This window comes from Montipora foliosa, chromosome 14 (genome assembly GCF_036669935.1).
Source record: "Montipora foliosa isolate CH-2021 chromosome 14, ASM3666993v2, whole genome shotgun sequence".
Lineage (NCBI taxonomy): Eukaryota > Metazoa > Cnidaria > Anthozoa > Scleractinia > Acroporidae > Montipora > Montipora foliosa.
In genome coordinates, this window is record NC_090882.1 from 24,794,870 (window position 1) to 24,804,869 (window position 10,000).

Genomic DNA, 10,000 nt, shown 5'->3' on the forward strand with positions numbered 1-10,000 from the left:
CTGAGGTAGCTCCTAGAGGGGTGTCTGGAAAACCCGAATAGCGAATAGCGAATAATCGCGAATAGCGAATAGCGAACAGCGAATAGTCGCGAATAGCGAATAGTACGAGCAGTGCGAATAGTGGCGAATAGTGACGAATAGTCGCGAATAGTGACGAATAGTCTTCAATAGTTACCGCCTTTTGCTGAACAATCTCGTAATCAAAGCAAATAATATTCTCACCTGTTGTCGAAAGAGAGTTTCGTGCATGCTTTTACAAACACTCTAAAGAAGAACAAACGTCAAAATGTAAAAATATAAATCACTTTCATTAATACATCAAGCTCATGATGATCTCCTCGCACAGTGGCGCCCGAACATAAATTTTAGATACTCACATTGCATCATCCTCATTTGTGTTGTCCGATTCGACGAGACACGTTCTGTAAAAAGGAATAAAATCAAAATGTGAGGCAAGTGGTTTGTGATTAAAGAGACAAACGAGCTACTCTTTAACCGTTGCGCTAATTAATTATCCAAATAAGCAACAGAATTTCAATGCATTATATTACCTTTTCTTCTCAGGGCTCAAGCTGTCCTTTGCCGACATATCTCTGCTTTTTAGCGGGAAAATCCCAGCCCAAGTTGCTGCACGGTTGACCAGGAAGTACTGGGTACCAAATTTTCGTCATTTCGTCACTATCCCTCCCCCCTCCACCCTTATTTGCAACTATTTGTATTATTCGTCACTATTCGTTACTATTCGCCACTATTCGTACTATTCGCTATTCGCGACTATTCGCTGTTCGCTATTCGCGACTATTCGCTATTCGCTATTCGGGTTTTCCAGACACCCTTCCTATAGTTGTGTTTACGAGCAAGTGATCTCCTTGGCTAGTAATACGATGAAATGTGGATGACCTCGGTACATTGTTGACCAAATACGTTCCAGCAAGTTTCCTCTTTTTTCTACTGTTATAAAATAGACGTCTCAGCCTTTTCTCTGTAATTCTGCTCGGTTCTCGGGCACGTCTATGTCAATGCACACGCAAATCACAACTAAAGTAAACACACTTGTGCTTATCGAGACCAGTATTTCTCCTTTGGAATCAAGTCTTTATTACCATTGAGAATCAAATAACTGTGCAGTCTTTCAAACTACATCACATTTATTTTCTAAAGAGCTGATCACAGTCTCCACTGATGACATCAAATCTTGTAAAACTAGAACAGAACTATATACACAAGATGGCAGTGAACACGATCGCTAAAATGGCTAGTTGAACAAAGGATTGAAGCTAGACCACTACAAGAAACAAACTGTTTAACAATAACAAACTAAAAAACGCAATAGACAAAAAACGTATCTCCGTAGTCAATGGTACACTGAGCGGGAGGCTGTTTGTTCGCGGTGAAAATGGTACAAGCGTGAGGCCACTTGTTCGCTATGCAAATGTTTTTACTTTGTCTTCAAAAGATTCCAAAATGGCAGCCATTTGTTTGTGGAGTTATTGTGTTTGTCGCTGTCATCTTCAGAGTAGTTCTCAATAAGGTACCCACTGCTCATTAAAGAATTTGTATTTTGACTTGTATCACTTTCAATAGTTGCGTACATTTCAGTTACATTCGAGTATATTTTTGTTTCATTCAGTTCGCGGAACGACTTGTTTCAAAGCTGACGCTTGACATCTTTTAGTGTGGGTCTACCGCGAAAAGCCTATACCTTTCTTTGTATGTGTTTTGAGCGCCCCAAGAAGAAATCGATTAAGCCAACGCAACGTCGATCTTCAGTAATCCGAAACAAAGCATCACAGTGCTCTTCATGATCTTGGAATACGTGTTTGCTTTAAATAACCAATGTAAACAGCGCCACGTGGCTTCTATTGTGCATTACCCAATCAAAACACTACCACGTGCTTTCTATTGTGCATTGCCCAATCAAACACCGCCACGTTATTCTATTGTGCATTTTGCTGCACAGGAAAAAAAAAAGACTGAAATCAAACGTCTTTTATAACTCGTGCCCCTACGGGCCCGAGTAACAAGAAGGGGAAGACATCAGAATCTGATTAATAACATGACAAAAGATAGGTTTGAATCTTAGATTGAAAAGAATATAATGAAAGAGCATTTCAAATGTCAGAGCATAACTTATTGAAGAAGACTGGGCCTTGGTAAATGATGGAAATTCCTTAAATTAGTACAGCAAAATGGGATATAGAATCAGTTAGAGCCACGAGTATTATAGCTATAAACCTGATTCGTACTTTAAAAAAAATTGCTAAAAGAGGGAGGAAGTAAGTTATTCATGATTATAAGAATACATAGGTTTACCTATTGTAGGTGCAAAGAATAAATATCTACAAACTTTAAATTTTAAATCTCTCAATAATGGATCAGTATGTGCATCAAAAGACTTCTTATTAACAATTCTAACAATACGCTTTTGTAACAAAATAAGGGGTTTTGCTAAAAGCAGGCCCGCGGCCCACGGGCGGCCCCTAAGGCCCTGCGGCCCAGCGGCCCAGCGGCCCAGTGGCCCACGGCCCACGGCTCGCGACGGCCCGGCGGCCTGACGGATCTGCATCCGGTTTGGGCGTGCAAAATGGGCGACGGTGAGTTTGAATTCGTTTACCATTTTAATAATAATTTCAATCCTTTTCGATCCTTTCTTTCGTTGCATGTTGCTAAGTCAAAAACGTTGTCATTCTCTGTTTATTCTTCTGTTTACAGAACCCGATAGAGAGGAAGTCCATTCTCAAACGATGTAAGTTATTTTCAAACCACAGTTTGAGATCGAAAATTTCATAAGCTAAATAATGAGATATGTGAACTGCGAATTGTCACTGAATTGCGTTTGTCAGTATATCAGGCAATCACATTCTCTCATTTGTAATCAGATGATCTTACGGTAATTCTGTGCAATGGCAGGCAACAGTTATGAAAGGAGGTCGATTTGCGTTTGCATGCTTTCTTTGTGTAACTCTGAAACTCTGAAGATTCGCAATTCAAATATCTCATTACTTATGATATTCTCATTTTCAAAGTATGGTTTGAAAATAACTTATATCGTTTGATTATGAAAGTCCTCTATTGTGCTATCGGTTTCTGTAAAGAGACGAATGAACAGAGAATGAAAACGTTTTTATCTGAACAACAGGCAACAAACAGAAACAAGGATTTAAATGATTAAATGGTAGACGAATTCAAACTCACCGTCGACCATTTTAAACCCGATGCAGATCTGTTAATTTACCGCTGGACAAAAAAACTGGAAAATCAGGACTGGGCCTTTGGGCCGCCGGGCCGTCCTGGGCCGTGGGTTAACGTTTTCAAGGCAATCTTAGTGAGACAAGGAGTTGATCTACCAATAATACCGATAGATTTAGAAATTTTGCAAGCAATATGTGAGATATGTGCTTTCCATGAAAGGTTTTCACCCAAAATAACACCAAGAAACGTAACTTCCTTAATTAACGCGGATCATCTTGTGACCATATATTCAATATTTAAATCAAATATTTCTCTTTTTTCCTTTGGTTTGAAGATTACATAGTTCGATTTCTTAACATTTAGTGATAACTTATTTGCTTTAAACCAGTCAGATAACTCAAGCATTTCAGAATTTATAGTATGTGTTAAAGTATGTGTTTTGTCAACACTGACGGCGACCGGAAGGGATTTTGCAAAGAAAGTGACATCACACGTCACAGACGTCAAGTCACAAACCTAAAAGCTGGCTATTTGGCGTCCGTGGTAAAAAAAAAACGCGAGAAGGTAAGTTCATTTTAGATGCAATTACTCTGTTTTTTTTTTTGGTTGATTTTTGTTGTTTTCCTGCTAATGCTGGAAAATCAACTTTCTAATTACGTGGAATGCCGAAGGCATCCACGTCTTAAAACCGGGCTGGAATCTTTTTTTTGTTGGTAGTCACAAATGTGCATACCCCACGGATATTGAATTAATCTCCGATCGGGTGAACTAATTTATATTCCCTATGGTATTTCCAAACTTCCCTGCCCCGAGGAGATCTCCCATACTTCCCAAGCCATCACGATTTTTTCCCTGCTAGCGCGTTAGACCACTCGGCCACCGTGACACACTTCTGTTACTTTGGTGAAAGCAAAGATTTATAATAGAATCTTTCCGCCCGCCATGATTGTTTCAGTATTAAACTATTCGATAAAGTGGATAGATGCTTTTTCTTTGAGAAAGGCAAGCTTTAAAGGTAAGGAGAATTTTCTACGTTATTTCTAGATCTTGCTTCGTACTTGTGTGTTCCACTGTGAACATTATTATTTTGCATACAACGAATACTTCATTAGAAGCATTTTGCATAGAACGAATACGTACTCCAATATTTCTTGGGAACCAGTTTGTTCGCCGTTTTGACGTAGAGAGAAAATAAGAAAATAGCTTTGAACGGCCAAACAAGATAAAAAATGAAATCAAGCTTAAAAAAAAACGAATTAGCTATCGCCGTCACGGGGACTTCGCAGCCGTCTCCCATCCAAGTACTAACCTCATTCGGAGGAGCTTAACTTCAGCTGACACTTGGACTAGCATCAACGATTGTGATCTTTATGTTAAATTCGCACATAGATCTTGTCGAACTTTATAACACTTGAAAGAAAAAAAAACGCACCAACAAAAACCAGTTGTTATGCCGTTATTTTGTCACAGATGTATCCTTTGTTTCGTGAGTTGTCAGTAAACACGCAAGGTATAACTTGATCACAGGCGGCCGCTAAAATCGATGTCACTTCCGATTTTGCGATTTTACTTGTATGACCAAAAGTACGATAGAAAAATTGAACTCTGATGGAACGTAACAAAAATCTCCCGAAATGTTTTTCGCTAATGGCAAATTGTTTTATTCTCGATCGACACTTCCTAAAAGTTCCTTCTGCTCTCCTTAAAAACTACATATTAATATTTATTTACTTTTTCGTCAATATTTGTTTTGCATAAAGCAGGCTAGCAAAATCTGTACCTTGCTTTGTTCGCATTTTTGAGCGTTAAAATAGAATTTTTGGGCGTATGTTCCTGACAGCAAAAGTCGCATATTTTAACGTCCCCCATCCAGATACTAACCCCGCTGGAAAGGGAAAAAAAAACTGTAGTAACATTGCTCTTGGAAAGGTGTCAGAAGCTCAGAGTACACGCTTAAGCTTGTGGTGAAAAAGAAGTTGTAAATGATCAACATATCGGCTTTGAAGCCAAATGTTTCTCGATTTCCTGTTATTTTCTTCAATCGTTCTGGGCTTAGTATTTTACTGAACCACATGTCTTCTTAGAGGGTATATAGCAAAGATGTCTACCATGGCACCGTAATAATTTACGATACCAAACAATGTCGTGTACTATTAGAGCTACATATTGTGCAAGGACTTGAATCTCCTGGAAAAAACAAAACGCCGCTCAGTTGACAGTTATGGAAAAAAACACTGTCAAGTTACTGCACTACCACACGCAATGCGTTCTTACTTTAAAAAATATCCCGTATCTCCTCAATTCTCCCCCCCCCCCCCCCACCTCCAGACTGAAAATCCCGTATCCCCACAATTTTTTTACCTAATTATCCCGTATCCTGATCGCTTCTCGAGCTTTTGGCTAAGATTAGTTTCTTGGCCAAGGACTACGGTCAAGTACTATTGTACAACGTACGGTACTTTTTCAGTGCCGTAAGGGGCAGGCACAGAACAGTTTCGGCTGTTTGTCTGTTCTCTCGAAAACGATGACAAGGGTTTTTTGGGTTTTTTGTTCAGCTCGAGTGTAGAATCAGGACGAACTGTTGTAGTTTCTGATAACTATTTACTACTTGTAGCTTTTGTTGAATTTTGAATCGATGATAGAGAGAGTTTTGGCGATCTCAATCCGGACTGGACTACTGGATTTAAGGATTTTTCTTTTCGAGATTTCAAGTTATTGTGGAACGTTTGGTACCAAGTTACTGAAATCAAGATTATGGAATTGTAAAATTAGAACTTTGGACTGGACTATACAACACGCAATTACGGAATTTTTGAGCATTGAGAGAAATAGAGCACGGATGTTGTCTTCTTGTCTTCGCCACGGCAAATTTATACAGTTTGCAAGGAACTAAACCAGGATTACAGAACCAGACGTCGATTACAGGGCCCAGTTGTTCGAAAGCCAATTACCTTAATCCAGGATTAGCGTAAACTTTTGTTTCATGTTGCTTCCCTTGCTTATTTTTGTTTTTCAAGATTGACTTCTTCTAATGTAAAGTTTTTCTGAATATCAGCCTTGAACAGCATTTGGGAGTAGAGGATAAAACTCTTTTTAAAACCCAGTTTCTGAACAACTGGCCCAGGATGATAAGTTGTTGAACTGTGATTTGTAATAAGTTTTTCGGATGATTTAAGGCTGATCCTGTAATTTTTGGATGAAAGGAGTTAACGAAGCAAGTAAAACTGTAGGATTTGAATTAAGTCTCCTTCCAAAAAATAAATAAATAAAAGATCCCGTATCCTGATAACCTGCTAATAGGGCTTCGTTGTTTGCATTTGCAGATTTAGTAACATTAGTAATTAGTTTTTACAACAAAAAACTTTAAGTTATATTACAGATGTATCTTTCTAGTAATCTTTCGCCATTTTCCGAAGTCTACCTGTACTTGAAGTTCACTGTAACTGGACAATTTGTGTTAACTGTTTGCGCATTCCACGGATACGCCCTTGTAGGCGTCTTGTTCCTATTATTTACGAAAGAAACTCTTTTTTGCTCTTTTGGCGATCAGTGTTCGTAATTTTATAAAAATGCTAAAAAAGCGGGGCTTAAAACTAATCTAAACTTAAAAAGGTTTCCCAAATTTTCGAACCGTATCTCTGGTTCTTCTTCAGGGAACAATGAATCTAAAATTCAAAAATCACTGCTTCTTATTTTGGCTCCCAAGAGATCTCAACAGCGGCACATATGCCCTTGGGAACTCCATTCTTTCATTCACAGAGTTCTTATCAATGTTTGAGTGTAAAGACTCCAGAAAAATTCTGCGCTTGTAATTAGTTTCATTCCTTTCAAGAATTTGGCCGTAGCGTGGATGGATGTCGTGCGTGGTTCTTTCGGCATGTTGTCGGATTGCCGACTCTTTACTCGCGGCACGCGCGGGATCATGTTCCACTCTCCTCGAAGCCCAACACCGTTTGCTCTCACCAGTATAGGAGAAATCGCAGTCTTTGTATTCAACCCTGTAAACGATGCCTGCTAATTTTTCTTCCGATGGACGGTCCTTCGGTTTTTTGAAGACAGAAGCAAGTGTGCGTATGGGCTTAAAAGCAGTCCTTATGTTGAAATGTTGCAGTGTGCCTTTTACTCTGTCCGATACCCCGTGAACATAGGGTACCACGGCAAGGCCAGCCGGTCAGGATGGTGGCTTTGTGGACCAGACCTTTGTTGGGCAGCATTTTCAATGAATTTGGTGGGATATCCATTGACCTGTAGGCTGTCCTGGACGTGGGATGTTTCCTCTAATCTCAGGGCCTCGCTAGATGGGATGGTGTTCGCGCGGCGCATCAACGTGCTGACGACGGATCTCTTATGTTGTACAGGGTGGTGTGAATCAAATGCCAAGTACTTGTTGGTATGGGTGGCTTTTCGGTATACTTCCACCTCAACCTCACCATTGGGGAGGGTGGATACATTAGTATCCAGGAACGCGCTCTACTGTGAACTGGATATGCGGATTGACTGCATTAAGATGGCGATGGAAATTGTCAAGCTCAGTCGACTTTATACACGCGTTTGAATCGTCAACATATCTGAACCACCAGCGGGGGAACCCGTGAATGTTGACAAAGCCTGAACCTCGACGTGTTCCATTACCAAGTCGGCGATGACTACGCTCACGGGTGAGCCCATAGCGCAGCCGAAAATTTAGTGATACAGAGTCCCTTCATATGAAAAGAAGCTGTTGTACAGTACGATCTCTCGTCAGCTGTACAACAGCTTCTTTTCATATGAAGGGACTCTGTATCCCATCTAGCGAGGCCCTGAGACCAGAGGAAACGTCCCACGTCCAGGACAGCCTACAGATCAATGGATATCCCACCAAATTCATTGAAAATGCTGCCCAACAAAGGTCCGGTCCAAAAAAGGCGCCATCCTGACCCGGCTTGCCTTGCCGTGGTACCCTATGTTCAAGGGGTATCGGACAGGGTAAAAGGCACACTGCAACATTTCAACATAAGGACTGCTTTTAAGCCCATACGCACACTTGCTTCTGTCTTCAAAAAACCGAAGGACCGTCCATCGGAAGAAAAATTAGCAGGCATCGTTTACAGGGTTGAATGCAAAGACTGCGATTTCTCCTACATTGGTGAGAGCAAACGGTGTTGGGCTTCGAGGAGAGTGGAACATGATCCCGCGCGTGCCGCGAGTAAAGAGTCGGCAATCCGACAACATGCCGAAAGAACCACGCACGACATCCATCCACGCTACGGCCAAATTCTTGAAAGGAATGAAACTAATTACAAGCGCAGAATTTTTTCTGGAGTCTTTGCACTCAAACATTGATAAGAACTCTGTGAATGAAAGAATGGAGTTCCCAAGGGTATATGTGCCGCTGTTAAGATCTCTTGGGAGCCAAAATAAGAAGCAGTGATTTTTGAATTTTAGATTCATTGTCCCCTGAAGAAGAACCAGAGATACGGTTCGAAAATTTGGGAAACCTTTTTAAGTTTAGATCAGTTTTAAGCCCCCCTTTTTAGCAATTTTATAAAACTCTTTTTTGTCAGTTGTACCGGCTGACGAGCAACAGCGCTGCAGACGCCGAGACTCAGTCTTTCCAAAAAACCTAGAGTAAGTCTCTTTTGAAAGATATTTGTTTTCCAAATTTCTTGATATATCCTTTTGCATGTGCTTGTGTTTTGTCTCTGTGGTCTTAAACTTTAATGCACTGGCAATGCTAAAATAAAGTTTCCAGAAAGACGATGTTAAATTTTGTACAACTTTAATTACCGTCAAATTTAATTTCTTTTTTGGAACGCTTCATTTTTATTTCTCACTTTCTTTCCTTTACAGAAATGTACCAAATGGATTGGACAAATCAGCTAACACTGGCAGATGTGAACTTTTCTTTACATTCAGAATCATTTCAGGATTATCGATCGTAACTGGAAAGACAATTTCCAGCCGTGTTCTCTTCCAATAAAACAATAAGTTTATCCTCTGAATCAATCTTTGATGGTAGCTCTGAAAAAGCATATATCCTGTCTTTCTTAACTTGAAGTCATGATTCAGTATTAAGAAAGAAGACAAAGAATCAAAACTGCTGTACAATTAACTAACGATGCCTTAAAATCACTGACGCGACATGCTTACGGCAAACAAGTCAAGTCACAGACGCCGGTCTACTTGGCATCCGTGTTGACAAAAACGTCTTGTGCTTAAGCTCCCTATTGGCATACATGGATGGGTGGACGTACCTACGTAGGTCGATGACGTCATGGCCATAAAATCAAAATTTCTCGCATCGATAGGTTACCAAATTTCCGCCTAAGGCGCGCGCGCGGAGCGGCGATACAAATTCTGTGGTGAACGGCAGCGTCACAACAAAATAAAAGATTGTACAGCCTACAATAACCAGTGCGTTTACTGCAAAAAATGACACCATTTTGCATCAGTGTGTGTGGGAAAATAACATGACGATTCAATTCTTCGGTTAAAGGAGAGCGGTGAAAGTTCTGCAGGATCCATCCTCAGGCCTGAAGACATTTCAACTGTTCAAGTCCAATGGTGGCCGCTAGTTTGCAACTCTAAATTTCTTCAACGAAGAAAGCAAGCAAGAAAACGTCTGAAATACCAACTGGGTATGGGCTTAACTTCTTACTTATCAAGCTATCATGATTTATTGATTAGTACCTAATATGGCTATCCTCAAGTGGATGCCAGCAATACAAAGCTTTAACTGTTTAATGGCTCTCTCATTAATTTTCTGGGACTAATAGATCTTAGAGTCACTTGCGGTGGTCAAATGGAAGTGCTTAAGTTTAAAAAAGAT